The sequence below is a fragment of the Ambystoma mexicanum genome, chromosome 8 (genome assembly GCF_040938575.1).
Source record: "Ambystoma mexicanum isolate Mex_15411 chromosome 8, UKY_AmexF1_1, whole genome shotgun sequence".
NCBI lineage: Eukaryota > Metazoa > Chordata > Amphibia > Caudata > Ambystomatidae > Ambystoma > Ambystoma mexicanum.
Window position 1 is genome coordinate 1078099762 of NC_090929.1, and position 15570 is coordinate 1078115331.

Genomic DNA, 15570 nt, shown 5'->3' on the forward strand with positions numbered 1-15570 from the left:
TGCGTGGCCTGTGACACCCCCCCCCACTATGGCACTTGTCCGCTGAAATGATCCAGTGGCCAGGAAGTGCAGTACACTTAGGACCTTCTCCAGGGGGTTGAGTGCTTGGGAGCACAGGGTGGTTGATGTGAGGTCATCCTCCCACTCACTGACCAGGTCGAGTATTATGTGAGGTGGAAACCTGTACCTCCCATACACATGGTCATCAGGCATCCCAAAAAGGCTGGTTCTGGGTGTAAAAATTCTGGCCCGGACTATCCTCCTCCTCCTCCTGCGGTATCCCACGGCCACTGCTGCTAGGAACGGTATGTTCATCCTGGCGTCTGAGCTTGTTTGTTGTTTGCGTGCACTTTTATGCTGTGCGGGTGGACGTACGCCTACTTCCTGCTGGCATACGTGTTTCCGGATTGGCCACGTTCGTTTCCATGAATACGTGTTGTAGGCGAGCGTGTAAAACTTCACGCGCAGCCCTGGAATACCCGCACCCAGCCCAATCGCGTGTGGTACTTCCCGCGCACCCCTGAAATACCCGCGCGCAGCCCAATCGCGTGTGAAACTTCCCGCGCACCCCTGAAATACCCGCACGCAGCCCAATCGCGTGTGAAACTTCCCACGCACCCCTGAAATACACGCACGCAGCCCAATCGGGTGTGAAACTTCCTGCGCACCCCTGAAATACACGCACGCAGCCCAATCGCGTGTGAAACTTCCCGCGCACCCCTGAAATACCTGCACGCAGCCCAATCGCGTGTGAAACTTCCCGCGCACCCCTGAAATACACGCACGCAGCCCAATCGCGTGTGAAACTTCCCGCGCACCCCTGAAATACACGCACGCAGCCCAATCGCGTGTGAAACTTCCCGCGCACCCCTGAAATACCCGCATGCAGCTCAATCGCGTGTGAAACTTCCCGCGCACCCCTGAAATACACGCACGCAGCCCAATCGCGTGTGAAACTTCCGGCGCACCCCTGAAATACACGCACGCAGCCCAATCGCGTGTGAAACTTCCCGCGCACCCCTGAAATACACACACGCAGCCCAATCGCGTGTGAAACTTCCCGCGCACCCCTGAAATACCTGCACGCAGCCCAATCGCGTGTGAAACTTCCCGCGCACCCCTGAAATACACGCACGCAGCCCAATCGCGTGTGAAACTTCCCGCGCACCCCTGAAATACACGCACGCAGCCCAATCGCGTGTGAAACTTCCCGCGCACCCCTGAAATACCCGCATGCAGCTCAATCGCGTGTGAAACTTCCCGCGCACCCCTGAAATACACGCACGCAGCCCAATCGCGTGTGAAACTTCCGGCGCACCCCTGAAATACACGCACGCAGCCCAATCGCGTGTGAAACTTCCCGCGCACCCCTGAAATACACACACGCAGCCCAATCGCGTGTGAAACTTCCCGCGCACCCCTGAAATACACGCACGCAGCCCAATCCGTGTGAAACTTCCCGCGCACCCCTGAAATACACGCGCCCAGGGCAATCGCGTGTGGGAGTTCCCGCGCACCCCTGAAATACACGCGCCCAGGGCAATCGCGTGTGGAACTTCCTGCGCACCCTTGGAATACACGCACCCAGGCCATTCGCGTATAGTACTTCTCGCGCACCCCTGATATACACGCACACGCTCCCCCTGGCCCGATCGCGTGTGAATCTTCTCGCGCACGCGTGTTCCCGACGCCCGCAATATGCGTTCCCCGCTTTTGCCAGTTGCCCCGATCTTGATGGCTTTTGCTTGCGCGAGGGCGTTCTTGGGGGCGTAACTGGCGCTGCTGCAGGGTCGCTGCGCCACTCTGCGCCACGTCTGCTTTTGGAGGCGAGAATCCATGAATACGCTGTGCGCGGGAATTGATTTTATCGCACGCGGCTGGCGCAGACATTCGCACGGGCACGCTGTGTGCCAGCCGCGTGCGACACTTTTGAGAGGAAATACATGAATTGGCCTGCAGGTGTCCTAACAAGATAAAGAACCAAGTTGTTTTGTGTATCAGTTATCTTGTGAAGGAAGAGACGCTCAAGGAACTGATATCTTTGAATATACAACAGAAGAAGGAGATGTTCAGGTGAAGGGATTCACCCTCTATAACAAGGAACTCTATTCTTCTGGAACTTTTGTATTGGAGTTATACATTTTTCCTTTTGAACATTTATCAATTGCTCAAGGCCAAAGACATTACCCATTTCACCTTAGAGTTTATTTTATTAGAGTGTGAGGGCCAAAATAGCACTTTGGACACGGGACGGTTTTGTTTTGGACATTCTGACATCGACAGAACCTTAGTTTTGGTTTGAGGTAAGGAAACACCTCTAGTGCAGCGACAGCGAGGCATTTCCCCACCCCCTTTTATTTTAATAAAAGTCTTTGACCAAAACCATGACTTCCTTGTGTCCAAGTCTCATTTCTGGCTCCTCACAATATGTGCTGGTAATGCATTCTTGGGCCACTGCATATTTCCCCAACAAACACAGGATATACGTGATTTCTCCGAAAATATTTTACCTAATGGAGAAGTGACTGAATTTATTTAACCTAAAAACGAAAGTCATTTTTTACTTTTTCTACTTTTTAAAAATAATGCGGCATGTCTCTGCCCACCCTTAACCCTCCCTACCCTAACTTATACCCTTACCCCACCTATTATGCACTATACATATACCACATTACCTACCATTTTCGGGCAAATAAATGTGGTCACTTCTCCTTAGATGAAATTGTATTCAGTGAATTCTACGGCATTGACAAACATGCCCAAAAACAACATTGGCAGAGCGGCTGTAAAGCATAGACAGATGTAGGTAAGCTCCGTTCGCACACAAAACTGGCCATTTCATTTGTAAAGAACAATTGCAGTATGGGCAATGGCTCCACGCAGCCTGCCAGCTTCCTTGCTTACAGAACTTCGGCTTTGCAGTGCAGGTACAGAAGACGCACTGAGCAAATATGTCTGCTTTCTCCGCTCTCTGTTGAATATGTCTCTCTGTTGGTCCTACTTTTTGTGTGGTAGCAGAAATGTAACAGTTTTTGTTTGCTAACTTTCCAAGAACTGCTAGACAATGTTTGCAGATATGAATTGACCTAAATAGAAAGTATGGCAGCTTTCAAGTAGCCTCTCTTTTCATGCAGCAGTTTTACAGTTGCAAGAATAAATATACTTCAACTTGAGAGTAAATGCTGCAAAACATCAGTCATTGGGTCAGTACTCGGAGGCAGCCATTCCAACCTTGCTTCGAAAGATATATCTATCAGGTTGTTCATTTTAAGGAAAACCTTTTAGAGAAAATCTGCGTAAAGAACAGCACACTTTGTCCTATTCTAAGATTGCACAGAAAGGGCTATTCCGTTTGTTGCTGCTGAACTTGCATGAGACCACTTCTCCCTCCACCCCCATCTCCCTCCTGATCTTACCCGTGGGGTGTCTGCCTTGAATACTCTGCCTCCAGAAGTTCCCTGAAGGATCTACCCTGACTATGACCTGTCTTTGATGAGTGACCCAGTTCTGGCCATGTCGTTCTATCAATACCTCTTCCTGCAACGACTCAGTGTTTTTACTTTTGAGCCAGACCATGTAACAGGGTGCCCAAAAACCAGGTTTGAATAGTAAATAGCCCTGCTTTGACTGCCAACTGCCATGTTAGTGACTTCTAGACCTATTAACACTGTGGTTTGTAGGAGAGCATCATACAGCCACAGTTACCTCTGATTGGTTTACTTCTCTTCTGTAATTTATGATAACATAGGGGAAAAACCTGCTGTTTGAGGACCTCCGCTCGCACTATTCGAGGGAGAGGCAAAGAGACAGTTAAAAGGACATTAGAGAAAGGTGCTGTGGGAAAGATTGAATTTATTTCAGTATATGCGCATATTTTCCCAAGTTTTGATCCAATATAAGTCGATCAAATAAATAAATAAATGGGCTGTTGGGCGAGCGTTTTCTGTCTGACATATCACTGATCAATGTTCACTTCATGACAGGTTTTCCTTTAATCCCCACGCAATTGTTACTATTACTATGTTATGTGTTGGTCTAAATGTCATGATTCTTAATGACAAGCCAGATATTTTGAATACATGCTGGGTAGCTCATTTGAAAAGCCCAGAATATTAAGTTTAAGACATTTCTCAGTGACCTTGTCTTCAAATCTATAAGCAATACAGTCCGTAATTGCTCCTGGTGCACATGCACAACCTTTGTCTCTTACTTGGTTTTTCTTTCTTTTGATTTTTGTCTAGGTCTTGATTCTGCTGCTCGCTGGGATGAATCTGCTTCCCGTCGAGTCTTGCTCCACTGAAATCCGGATCGCCAGATGGCGATGCTAAAAAACCCACGGTAAGACGTTCTTGTAAGAGGCTCAGAATGCCAAGCTTGTATGTCTGTTGTGTGTCTTTTTCAAAACTGCCACCAGCACTAGAGAATACTCACAGGATTACAACAATGCCCACTATCAATTAGAATCTAGTTTCAGTTTCCCTAGCCTTTCATGCAGTGCTTTAAATCGCCTGTCCTACTCCTCAGTACCTCCAATTCTTATTTTTTAGCATTTGAGTACCTGGACTTCTCAACACTTGAAAGAGAATACCGGTGCTCAACTATGTTGCATGGTGAAAAGGAAAGCTTTTCATTTCACTTCATCACAAATTAAAGGCCTGGCCTTTGGTGGGAAAAGCAGCGAGCGCCCTTTCAGTGCTCTCTCCATCACTCGCAGTGCCCATAATGTCCCCTTCAGGACTGGGGTGGCCAACTTCACAAAATGGTTTCACAGGACACTTTAAATGTGGTAGCGCATAAGAAGTGGTCTGCAGAACCTGCAGTTTCATAGTGTGTAACTTGCGCCACTGTCCCATCTACTTTTTTTGTAATTGTGTGGCAGATGGCATTTTTAACACATACAGCACACAAAAAACTGTAGGACCATTATAGATGCAGGACATTCATCTGTTAGAGCTTTCTCCAGGCCCTCTGTGTATAATATACGCAAACATCCTAATGTGCATACCTGTAAACATCCTAATGTGCATACCCATTGACACCAACATAAGTGACGTCATAGAAAGGGCACTACAAAGGCATCATCAGTCTTTGATACTTATAAGGCACCATAGTAAGAGACTTCAGAATGAGTTGGCATAAGTAAGCCGAGTGGCAAATAACTTTGTGGTTTGAAATACATGAATGACAATATTATTATATATAAGCAACTCTATCGTCATTAAACCATGAGTGAGGATTTTTTTAATAATAGCTTATAATAGGAAAATAAACTGAATTACTGGGACTCCAGATAAAACACAGTGAGATTACACGATTTGCCCAGGATCACACACTTGGTTAGGGGGTAAAAAATAGGATGTGGACCATTTACGCAGTTCATCACATATCTTTTTAGGTTTAGTTCACATATTTATTAAGGCTTTGTTTACAGAAATGCCTTGAAAATAATGCACACAACATACTAAACTAGCATGTCATAATAAGCTAACCTTACACTATATAAATTGTCATAGAAACATGTTGAAGAAAAAGAGTATAACTTTAGCTTTATTTTCCTTTTCCTGCATGAAAGTTCAGAGACTGTAGCGTCAGGAACAGTAATGTGAGCCAACACAATCTCTCTTGGGTTTTAAACAAATCATATGTCACACAGCATGCTGCATTGTGCACCCTTTCTATTTCTCATCACCCACTTTCAAATTTCCTAACCAACATCCCTGCTAATAGTCCCCCCTCCCTCCCATCAGGGCCTTATTGTTCACATTGTAATGGTCTGTTCACACAGAGTAACGTGTTCGGATGCTTTGCAGACCCCGGGAGAGCCACTCTGCTGCCCTGCTGAGCTCCCACTATTACACGAAAGTGTGAGGAGAGCTGGAAAGGCCTGACGCATGCTCAAGAATTTTGGTGTCTGGCAGAGGGTGTCTGCGCAGTGCGGGGCAAAACCCATCAATGCGGCTAAATCACGCAAATTACGAGACGGTTGGCCACAATAATCAGGGGCACGCCCTGCAGAACAAAGGGAGAGACAACCATGCATCTACTGTGCTCCAAGCACACTAGGTGCGGAACACTGTTTTGCTAAGTGGGCTTCACCTGTTCCATTGGTTTCCTGTGATGAAGCAGGGATTGATTTGGAAAGCCTGGCAAATTACTTTTTTTTTACGAGTTTAAAAAAAATATATAATAGTGGTGCCTATTCTTTTTTTTAATCTCTCATTTTATTGGCCTTTTGTTAAATACAACAAACATTCCCCTCCCCCACCCCTCTTCCTCCCACCCCCAATCCCAAAGTGGACACAGCAGAGGCAGAGCCCCTTTTCCCAGATCTGAAATTCCCCTTCGTCCCCGCACCTCCCCTTGTCTCTCCCCTGAACCTTGTCACCTCTGACCTTATGTGCATCAAATTAAAGTTTCCCTTTGTTGTTCGTAAATGTATATTCAAACGAAGCACAGCGAACGCAGACCCTGAGGGCACCAGGCGGTTCTTGAATCCCCTTGCAGAAATTGTAGAATTATGTCCCATTCCATCAAAAATGTCTGGTGGCCCCCCTGAATCGAATATGTCACCCATTCGGGCGCAACACAATTCCATACCTTGCACACCCATTCGTGCTCAGATGGGGCACATTTCTGTTTCCATTTTTGCTCCACCAGTGGCATCGCTGCCACCATCAGAATTACGTACCCCTTTTTTTGCGCTTTGAGGGTAAGTTCCCCAGTAATTCGCTCATTCCCAGCATATCCTCCCCCACATTGCCCTTGTTCTGGGGACCAAAGATCTTTTTTATTGCCCCCCATAACATGCCCCAGAAAGCATGTGTTACCAAGCATTCCCATAGATGTGTTTCCAGGATCTCCTCTCCCCACATCCCCTCCAGCACATTACAGATGTAATGGCTAGTACCTGTGCAGTTTTTTGGGTGCGAGGTGCCATTGACTCATTACCTTAACCCACATCTCCTGAATCTGAATGGCCCGTGTAACTTTGGGTGTATTTGTGACCCACTGCGACCTCCCACTGCGTCAAATATGCCCATTCTGGAGTCCCTGGTCCCTCAGCTACTAATTTATATAATGTTCCCACCAGGCATTTGTTACCCATGTCTGTTGTAACATATTTCTCGAAGGGGATAAATTCCCTGGTGGCCGCCAATTTAATCCCTGGGTTCATGAGCCGGTGTCTCAGTTGTGAATATCTGAGCCTCTCTCCCTCTCCTAACTCGAAGTCCTGCTTATATCGATCAAAGGACTTAATTTCGCTCCCATGAAAACATATCCCGTAGCTTATGACAACCCGCCTTTTCCCATCTAGTGAACGCTCCCTTTCCTGCCCTGGTGTAAACGGAGGATTCCTGAACAAAGACGTTAGCAAGAGCGTCTCAAGAGTCCCCCACCAATGCCGTCATCCGGTTTAAATACATATCTTTGGGTCTATCTTCATTAGGATGCCAAAGCACTTCCTCTAATGGCCTACCCACCACACCCTATCCATCTGGCACCAGATTATTTTGTGTTGTCTGTGACCCATTCCCGAACCATCCTGATCTGAGCCACTAAATAATAAAGCCAAAAATATGATGCCTTCAGCCCCCCCTTGTTTTTCAGAGCCATAAGTAATTTCATGGATACCCTGGGTTTTTTATGGTTCCAAATGAATGCCCCTATATACCTTTGAAGGTTCCTGAGGACCCCCCAGGGAACCGCCACCAAGAGGGCCATGACGTAGTATAATATCTTGGGCAAGATCAGCATTTTAAGAACATTTATCCTCCCTAGTCACGAAATGGATAGAGGACCCCAGTCGTCTAACAGCGTTCGCACCTTTTCTAACAATTGTACGTAGTTTGCCCGGTAGAGGGAGTCCAGCGAGTTCGTAATTTGTACCCGCAAATATTTCACATGTTTTTCGGCCCACTTGTAAGGCATGGGGCCAAAAAGTCTCTTAGCTTAGAGGGGGAGTCAATCAGGCTCAGTAGTTCTGACTTGTGAGTATTAATTTTTAGCCCTGCCACTGCCCCAAAGAGCCCCAGTTCCCACAAGATCGCTGGGAGCGTCCCGACTGATTCAGCGATTAGGAGGAGCATATCATCAGTAAAGGCCATAACTTTGTGCTCTTTGCCCCTGAAAGTGATCCTCCTAATGTCCCCCGTCGTCTTGCTAGTAGCGGCTCTAAATGGATCGCATACAACAGCATTCTTGTTTGGGGCCCATGAAAACATTGATCCCCGAGAGAGGGGCCCATTAATCGCCAGACGAAGAAGAGGCACTTGGTAGTTAGCTCTGACTAATGAGAGGAACTTGGACCCGAACCACATGGACTCCATCGTGCAGAAGAGGAATGACCATTCAACACGGTCGAAAGCTTTCTCTGTGTCCAACGCCAGCATCAACACGGAGGTCCTGGACTTGTCAACTTTCTCCAATAAGTGATACACCCGCCTGATGTTATCGAAGGTCTGTCTCTGTTTAATAAAGCCGGACTGATCGGGATTGACCAGCTTGGAGAGGAGGTCATCCAAATGTGATGCCAGCACATGGGTGTAGATTTTTGCATCCAGATTATTTTTTTTATTTTTTATTTTTATTTGTGGTTTTTAAAGGGAGGTAGCTAATCGTTCGTAAAAAAACAAACATGTGTTCAACTAAGTCTTAATCATAATATAACATACATATTTCACCAATAATCAACTTATATCAAATAATATTTACAAGAGGACAATAAACTTTTGAAAAAAAACAATTCAAAACTCAAGATGTGCAGGATATAAGGATAACAAGATAAAAAGACAAGTTCTAAAAAGCTGGACAATCATCAAAGATCTCAATCGATAACTGGCAACAGGAATCTTCAAAGATAATACATCTCAAGTTTAGTTTTTCTGTTTTTTACAAAAGGGCATTGAGTTATTTTGCATAATAATGTTTGCACAATTGGAGTTTTTTAAGGATAATACCCCTCTATTCGGAGTTGTTTGACTTACATAAATCAAGAAAATTACACAAAATTGAGACGATAAGGCAAGATATACTTAAAATAGAACAACATACAAAAAAGCATTTTTCATAAACAATTGTCAGACACATATGTATGTCCTCATGCATTATATCTTTTTCCACACTACCAGTTGGCATGTCTATACCCTCATAATTTAAATCTTTTTCAAAACTACCAGTTGGCATGACTATATCCTCATGACTACAAATGGGAAAATCATTGTTTATAGAGATCGAGTTGCAATTCCATATAGCTTAAGAAATTAGCTAAGGCAAAAATTAAAGGTTTATGGATGCCTGTCATCATTCTAATCCATAGATGTTGCAAACAATCTTCAAATAATGGATTAACAAACTCCTAAAATAGTTCAGCGTGTTGTCCCTTAAAATGAGTACATTCTAGGGCTAAATGTTTGAGCAATTTCTTTTTCTCGTAGCAATTTGGAACTCTACATTGAGTGTGCAATCTGACATCTGTCACCTTAGAACAATTCGAAGTCCGTTCACAGGTATGCATTTGATTCAATTTGAATCTTAAGTAAGTGCCCTGCTCAACATTACTCGGAAATGAAATAATATATGAAGGGTATATAGACCGGTTACTTAAGTATTTGGCATACTCCATATAGGTTTTATGTTGGGAGAGTAGTTCTATCGCTTAGATCCAATCTTTTTCGTATAATCTCTTTTTAACATTAGCAGGGCGAAGTAATAAATCTGCTTGTGAGACATCTAAGTCTATCAGTATAGCATTCATCTGGTTTGAATAAGAACTAAGAGATTTACAGGAATTATTGAATACCATAGCTTTCAATTCAGTATATAGAGAATTTTTTATAGGTTCTAAAATGTTCGCATAGTTGCATAGCGATCTCCATTTGTGACGACTGGCTAAAGAAATTCATCCCAAATTCATGTCGAATGACCATGTTGGGGATAGACAATGCCAGCCATAATGCCATTTTTAAAAGCCGTCCTTGTAGTGTGTTCAGGGATGCATCAATATCACATAAGCACATGTCTGTGCAATACAAAATAACTGGTTCCACTTTTATGGTGAGAAATTCTGTTAAAGGCAATTAAGAATATTTACAATTTTTTTTTAAATATCACCTTCATTTGCAAAAGTAGCGGGCCAGCCTTTTCATTGAGAATGTCTGACCAATGTTTGAAAGATGAGCAATTGCTCAAGGTATACCCAAGATAGTTCAATGTTGGAGTCTGTTTGATTGGTATACCATTTAACTTCCATCTAAAAGGTTTCAATTTCTTTCCAGCCGTAAAAATAAACATCATCGTTTTTTCTACATTTGGGCTGAGATTATGTGTGTCCACAAATCCATGAAATTAGCAAATGTATGCAATTTATTTTGGAGACCATATGGTGTAGAATCAAAAAGGATGAGGTCATCGGCGAATGAGAGCCAATGTAAGCGCATAGTCCCCAAACGTACCGCATAAGTATCCAGAGAAACCCATAACATATCCAGATCACTAATATAGAGGTTGAAAAGGGTTGCTGCTAATGTGCAGCCCTGTTTCAAACCAACAAACGTGGGAATGTTAACAGTAGTTGCACCTTCTTTGGTAATCCTTATCTGGTAGGACATGCCCCTATTAAGTTTTAGGATCCAAAGGGTAAGGTCTCTAGGAAACCCAAAACCGTCCATTTTCCGCCACAGAAAATTGCTGATAACTGTGTCGAATGCCGCTGTCAAATCTATAAAGGCCATATAGACCGGTGAAGAGCCTGCATTTTTGGTGTTTGCTAAAAGCTGAGTAATGACAGTTGCATTGAGAGATGTGCACATTCCTTTTCGAAATCCGACCTGAGATTTGGAAAAGATGTCATGCTCAACGATATGTTTTTCCAGTTGTAACAGTAATAAGACCGAAAATACCTTAGCAGCAGCATCAGTTAATGCTATGGGGCCATAATTCTCAGGTTGCATCGGATCGCCCTTTTTATAGATAGGTACGATGATTGCGTTTGCCCAAGACTCTGGCATGGTAAAAGTTGCCAAGATTAGGTCATATTTTATTTTTCGTATGCCGGCCCAAAGAGCAGGGTCAGATTTAAAAACACAAGGGGGAATGCCATCCGGGCTGGCAGCTCTAGATGGATTGAGTCTTCCTATGGCCCATAATATATCTGGAAGTGAAAACTACGCATCACATCCTTAAATTTTAATGGTAAGGTAAACTTGTTTTTTATATAGTCAACCCACACTTGCGCAGATATACAGGATTCTCCCATATTCTTTTGCGGGTGTGATTGCTTTAAAAGCTTCCAGATATCTTTGGAATTTTGGGCACATATAAATCTAAGCATTTTAATGTTTCCTTGATTATGGGCATCAATTCGGAGCCATTTGAGGTTATTCCTATACATTTGGAGTATAGACTTTTTTTTGTCCAAATATACAGAGGGCAGATTAGACTGTTTTATAAATGTTCTTATTTGCCTATTTTTTGAGCATTTCAAACTTTTGATCTTTAAATCGAACGAATGTTGGTGTGATGCTACATTTTTTCTTTGCATCAAATGTGTCCCTTTGATTATATTAGCAATAAGTCTAGTAATCACAGCTTCATAATGGATCATAGAAGTTATATCTATATTAATAAAATGCTCAGGGTTAAGTCGTTGGGAAACCATTTTTGAAATTTTGCTACACAGGGTTTGATTCCAGCACAAAGACAGGTTTGTTCTGTCCATCCTCAAAAGTCCTAGTTGAGGATTTCATGGTAACAATGTGTCACGTTCTGTTCATGGAAACGCTGGCACAGATGGAGACTGGGCTGTCTGATACACTCGAACCGCATGTAGCGGTCTAGTGTTCCCCAAAGATGGCCATCGGACACTTAAAGGAGGTCACTTCCGGATATGATTTTGCATTGTATCCGTTTCGGACCATGCTCCGTATGAGTACATTTCTCCAGTGCTCTGTTGCTATTTTTTCAGCATTTTTGAGACTTCATATCCCTGCTGTTTTCTTTTTTACCTCTTGCATCTCTCTGTCTTTCTACCGACCATTGCATCCCGGCTCGGGCGGTATCTTGTTGCTTCGGGGGTTTTCGGTTCTGTTAACTTGCGGTTTCTATCACTGTTATTATTTTTTCCCTGTTACTTTCTTATCCTATTTCTCTTTGCGGTCCGCACCTCGGTACGTTCCGTTCTAGAAGCTCGCTCTGAATCCTCCTTCTTATTTACTTTTCTTACCTTTCTACTTTTCGGTCTGTGTAGCAGGCTATTCATATTCTTCTTTATTGTTCATCTCTCGGTGCCTCCATATCTTTTTCCTGGTACCTCTTGCTAGCCGTATCCTTATTTATTACCTCCATTTCTCCGGAGTCTTTATTTCCTTACTGTTTACTGTACGACCTCCAAATGTACAGAGTTTCCTCCAAGTATTCACTCCATTGGCTGTTTACTTGTGGATCAGTTGACGATCTTCAAGGAGAAGAACATTAACTAAACTCGTCAGTCTTTGGCAAAGACTCAATACTTCCTTTGAACTGCATCTTCGTGAGCCGTGTGTGGTCTACTACTACTACTCATCTAAAGAGAAGGAATATATCTACAGAAGTCTTTTGTATCCGACTATACCTGATCTACATCTTGCCCAGGATTTTTTTCTGCCTAGTCAGGCTTTTTCTCTGGAAGTGTATGGGAGCTTGCTCCTTGGGGTTCATCTTGGTCCTGATCCCTAGCAGGTCAAGGTGGCCTCCGATGGAGCTTACCCTTACTTACACACTAAAAAGGAGAGGAAACCAAAGGAGACCAGGAGGGATCACAAGAAGAAGGTATCCGAAGAAGCTAAGTGCTTGTCAGAAGAATCAGGTGAGGAGAAGGATCGGGAGAGTACCTAGAAGTTTGAAACAATGGAACAGAGTGAGTCAAATTAAGTTGTATAATTGCATGGTCGCTACCATCCATAGGATGGATGATTATATTAGAGATCAAATGCTGACTAGTTTTTGAGACCCAAAAGAAGTCTATCATTGAGCTCAAATTACCCCATTTCCATGTATATGAGGGACCATCATTGTCAAAAGGCACCAAAACCAAGTCCTAATTGAAAAAGGAGACCCATCGAGATCCTCTATAGCATGATTTCTGATTATGTACAGTTTGCACGTCCCCTGGTCTAAAACTGATATTGAAGTTGCAACAGGAATTGAAATCCCCTCCAATTATAATATCACTAGAAGAGTAGGAAACAATAGCATTTTCCAATATTAAGTCCAAGTAATTAAATATCATATCTTGTGAGATTTTAGAGGTGTTCCAATAGATGTTTATCAGAAGAGTAGACCACGGGGGATTATTATGAAACTTCAATGAAATTACCATCAGATAATCTGTACATAAAATCTTTTTAGCAGTACATGATAGAAAATTGTTGACTCCAATTGCTAAGCCAGCTGAAGGGTGACCAGATGACCCCTGGGAAGCATTTACACAAAACATTTCATATCCAACCAGTGTAAAATCAGTTAATGTCATGGTCTCCTGAATAAAAACCACATCTGGTCTAGCAGAGAAGGGAAGACGACCAAAATAACCAACCAGGTTCTTGTGACCACATGAATTCCAAGAAAAAAAGAAAGCTTGGAGCGCAAATCACGCTAGGTTGATTTGGAATCAGATGACATGGATGTAATCGTTTTTATTTATTCTATTTAATATTTATGTTTCCTCTCCTCTGCTTCGCACTTTCCACTCCTCCCACCCCCTGCACTTCTTCCCCATTTTCCTTTCCCTTGCACTTGCGCTTTCTTAAATGTCACTGGGCCTAGTAAGATCGCTGTTTTCTGTTTTTTCTTTGTTCCCCTCCCTTTCTGCCTGGTTGCGCTCTGAAACACTTGTGTATGAGCGCGATATAAATAAAATATTATTTCATTTCATTTCATAAGAGGCTCCACCTAGGACCTGCCTTTAATAGATCCTGCCATAGACAATACATTTGCGATATTAGAATTTGGTCCTCGGTCAACAGCGATACCTGGGTTATTATGATCGTTCTCTCTCTCTAGTTCCAAGTCCCAGAAATTCAAAAATTCCAAGGCATCAGGTTCGGTTACAAACTGATGCAATTTATATCCTGTGTCAAATAGATCAGACCTGTGAAACCATAGCAATTTCTGAATAATTGGTGAAGCCAAATATCTTAACATTCTATTATTGTTCTCCCTTGGCAATGAAATCCGATCGAAGTGTTTTGATAGCAAATTGCGTAATGCAGGGACCTGACTAATAACCTCCAGAATTTGTAAACGATTCATTCGATTTTTTCCGAAGGTGTCACGACAGCCTATCCATCCAATAATATTGATTCACATAGGGGGAGTTTTTAAACTAGGTTCAACATCCTTGGAAGAGAACTCTAATACTGGGTTACCATTCTGAGACCTGGCTCAGAATAATTGAGTTCAAATTATCAATAGAAATAGAATAGTTTTGAAGAGCATGCCTTAATGAGGATAATATTATAGAATGCGAGTCAAGTTGTGAAGGACATTCCTGCGTGTTAGTACTTGAAACATTAATAATAAATACTTTATTGTGATATAATCCAAAAATAGGATTTTACACAGCTCATAAGTTTCGAATATACATAGTATGCTCAAAAAACATCCACAAATATAAATAAAATAAAAGAATACAAAATCTAAAATATTAGTCTTATCACACAATATTACTAACATCACAGTTATCACAATCTCAATCTCATTTTATCACAGCAACAGCATAATAGTGTAGAGTTGTGTCCACCAAACAGTGCACATACCCTATGTAAGTATGTGTCAAATCCCTTCTTATAGTTTGAAAGTCTATATAAGGATCCACCAGGTAGTCAGTGCCAGCTTCCAGATAGAATTATACCTGGAGTAGGGGCTTTATTTGTGACCATAACCTAAAAAGAGCAAGCTGAAGGCCCAAAGAATCAGAGTTTAGACAAGCATACCATAAGGCTTCCTCCATTATTGCCTCATAATTATGGACCCATTTCCCAAAAGCACTCATGTATACAGAGCCCAATTTAGGACAGAGAGTTAGTACATGTCGAGTGGATTCGGGTACACCTAAGCCCTGGCAGATTTGACAGTGCCTAGACTCATCTGGAACCTTCAGCCGAGGCCCAGTGATAGAAAGGACCGGCAGCTGATTTGTCCGTAGTCTTAATAGAAACTGTCTCACTTCAGGTGCTGGGCACAGGAGTAAGTAGGCCTGAGGTTTTAGATATCTGTGCGTAACATGGAAGACTGCCTCATATCCACTCAATTTAGACAAGTGGATTGAGTTCGCACTCCAGTACATCTGTTCAATTTTTCCTCAAATGCTTTTTTTTATGGATATAGGGCAATTGGCTCCAATTTCCATAGGCCCAGTCGATCTCCTCAAATCATGATTCATTCAACTCTTTAAAGTTGAGACCCTGAGGATGTCTCTCTATCTCATAATTATCCTCTGCCAATCTAAGCAATTTACAGCTAGGATCCGCTCGTGCTTTCAGATAGAAGGAACCTTGTGCAACCAGTGCCATGCCTCTCAGGGAGATAAGTCCC

At 43.0% G+C, this 15570-nt stretch overlaps 1 long non-coding RNA gene across 3 annotated transcripts in view; it reads left to right on the plus strand.

Annotated features, from left to right (window-relative positions):
* The window catches only part of LOC138472747 (uncharacterized), a 732613-nt gene that overhangs the window by 122741 nt on the left and 594302 nt on the right, over nt 1-15570 (plus strand). For all 3 annotated transcript variants that reach the window (XR_011268674.1, XR_011268672.1, XR_011268673.1), the window contains exon 2: nt 4242-4338. This is a non-coding gene — a long non-coding RNA (uncharacterized lncRNA). The remainder of the gene's footprint in view (nt 1-4241; nt 4339-15570) is intronic.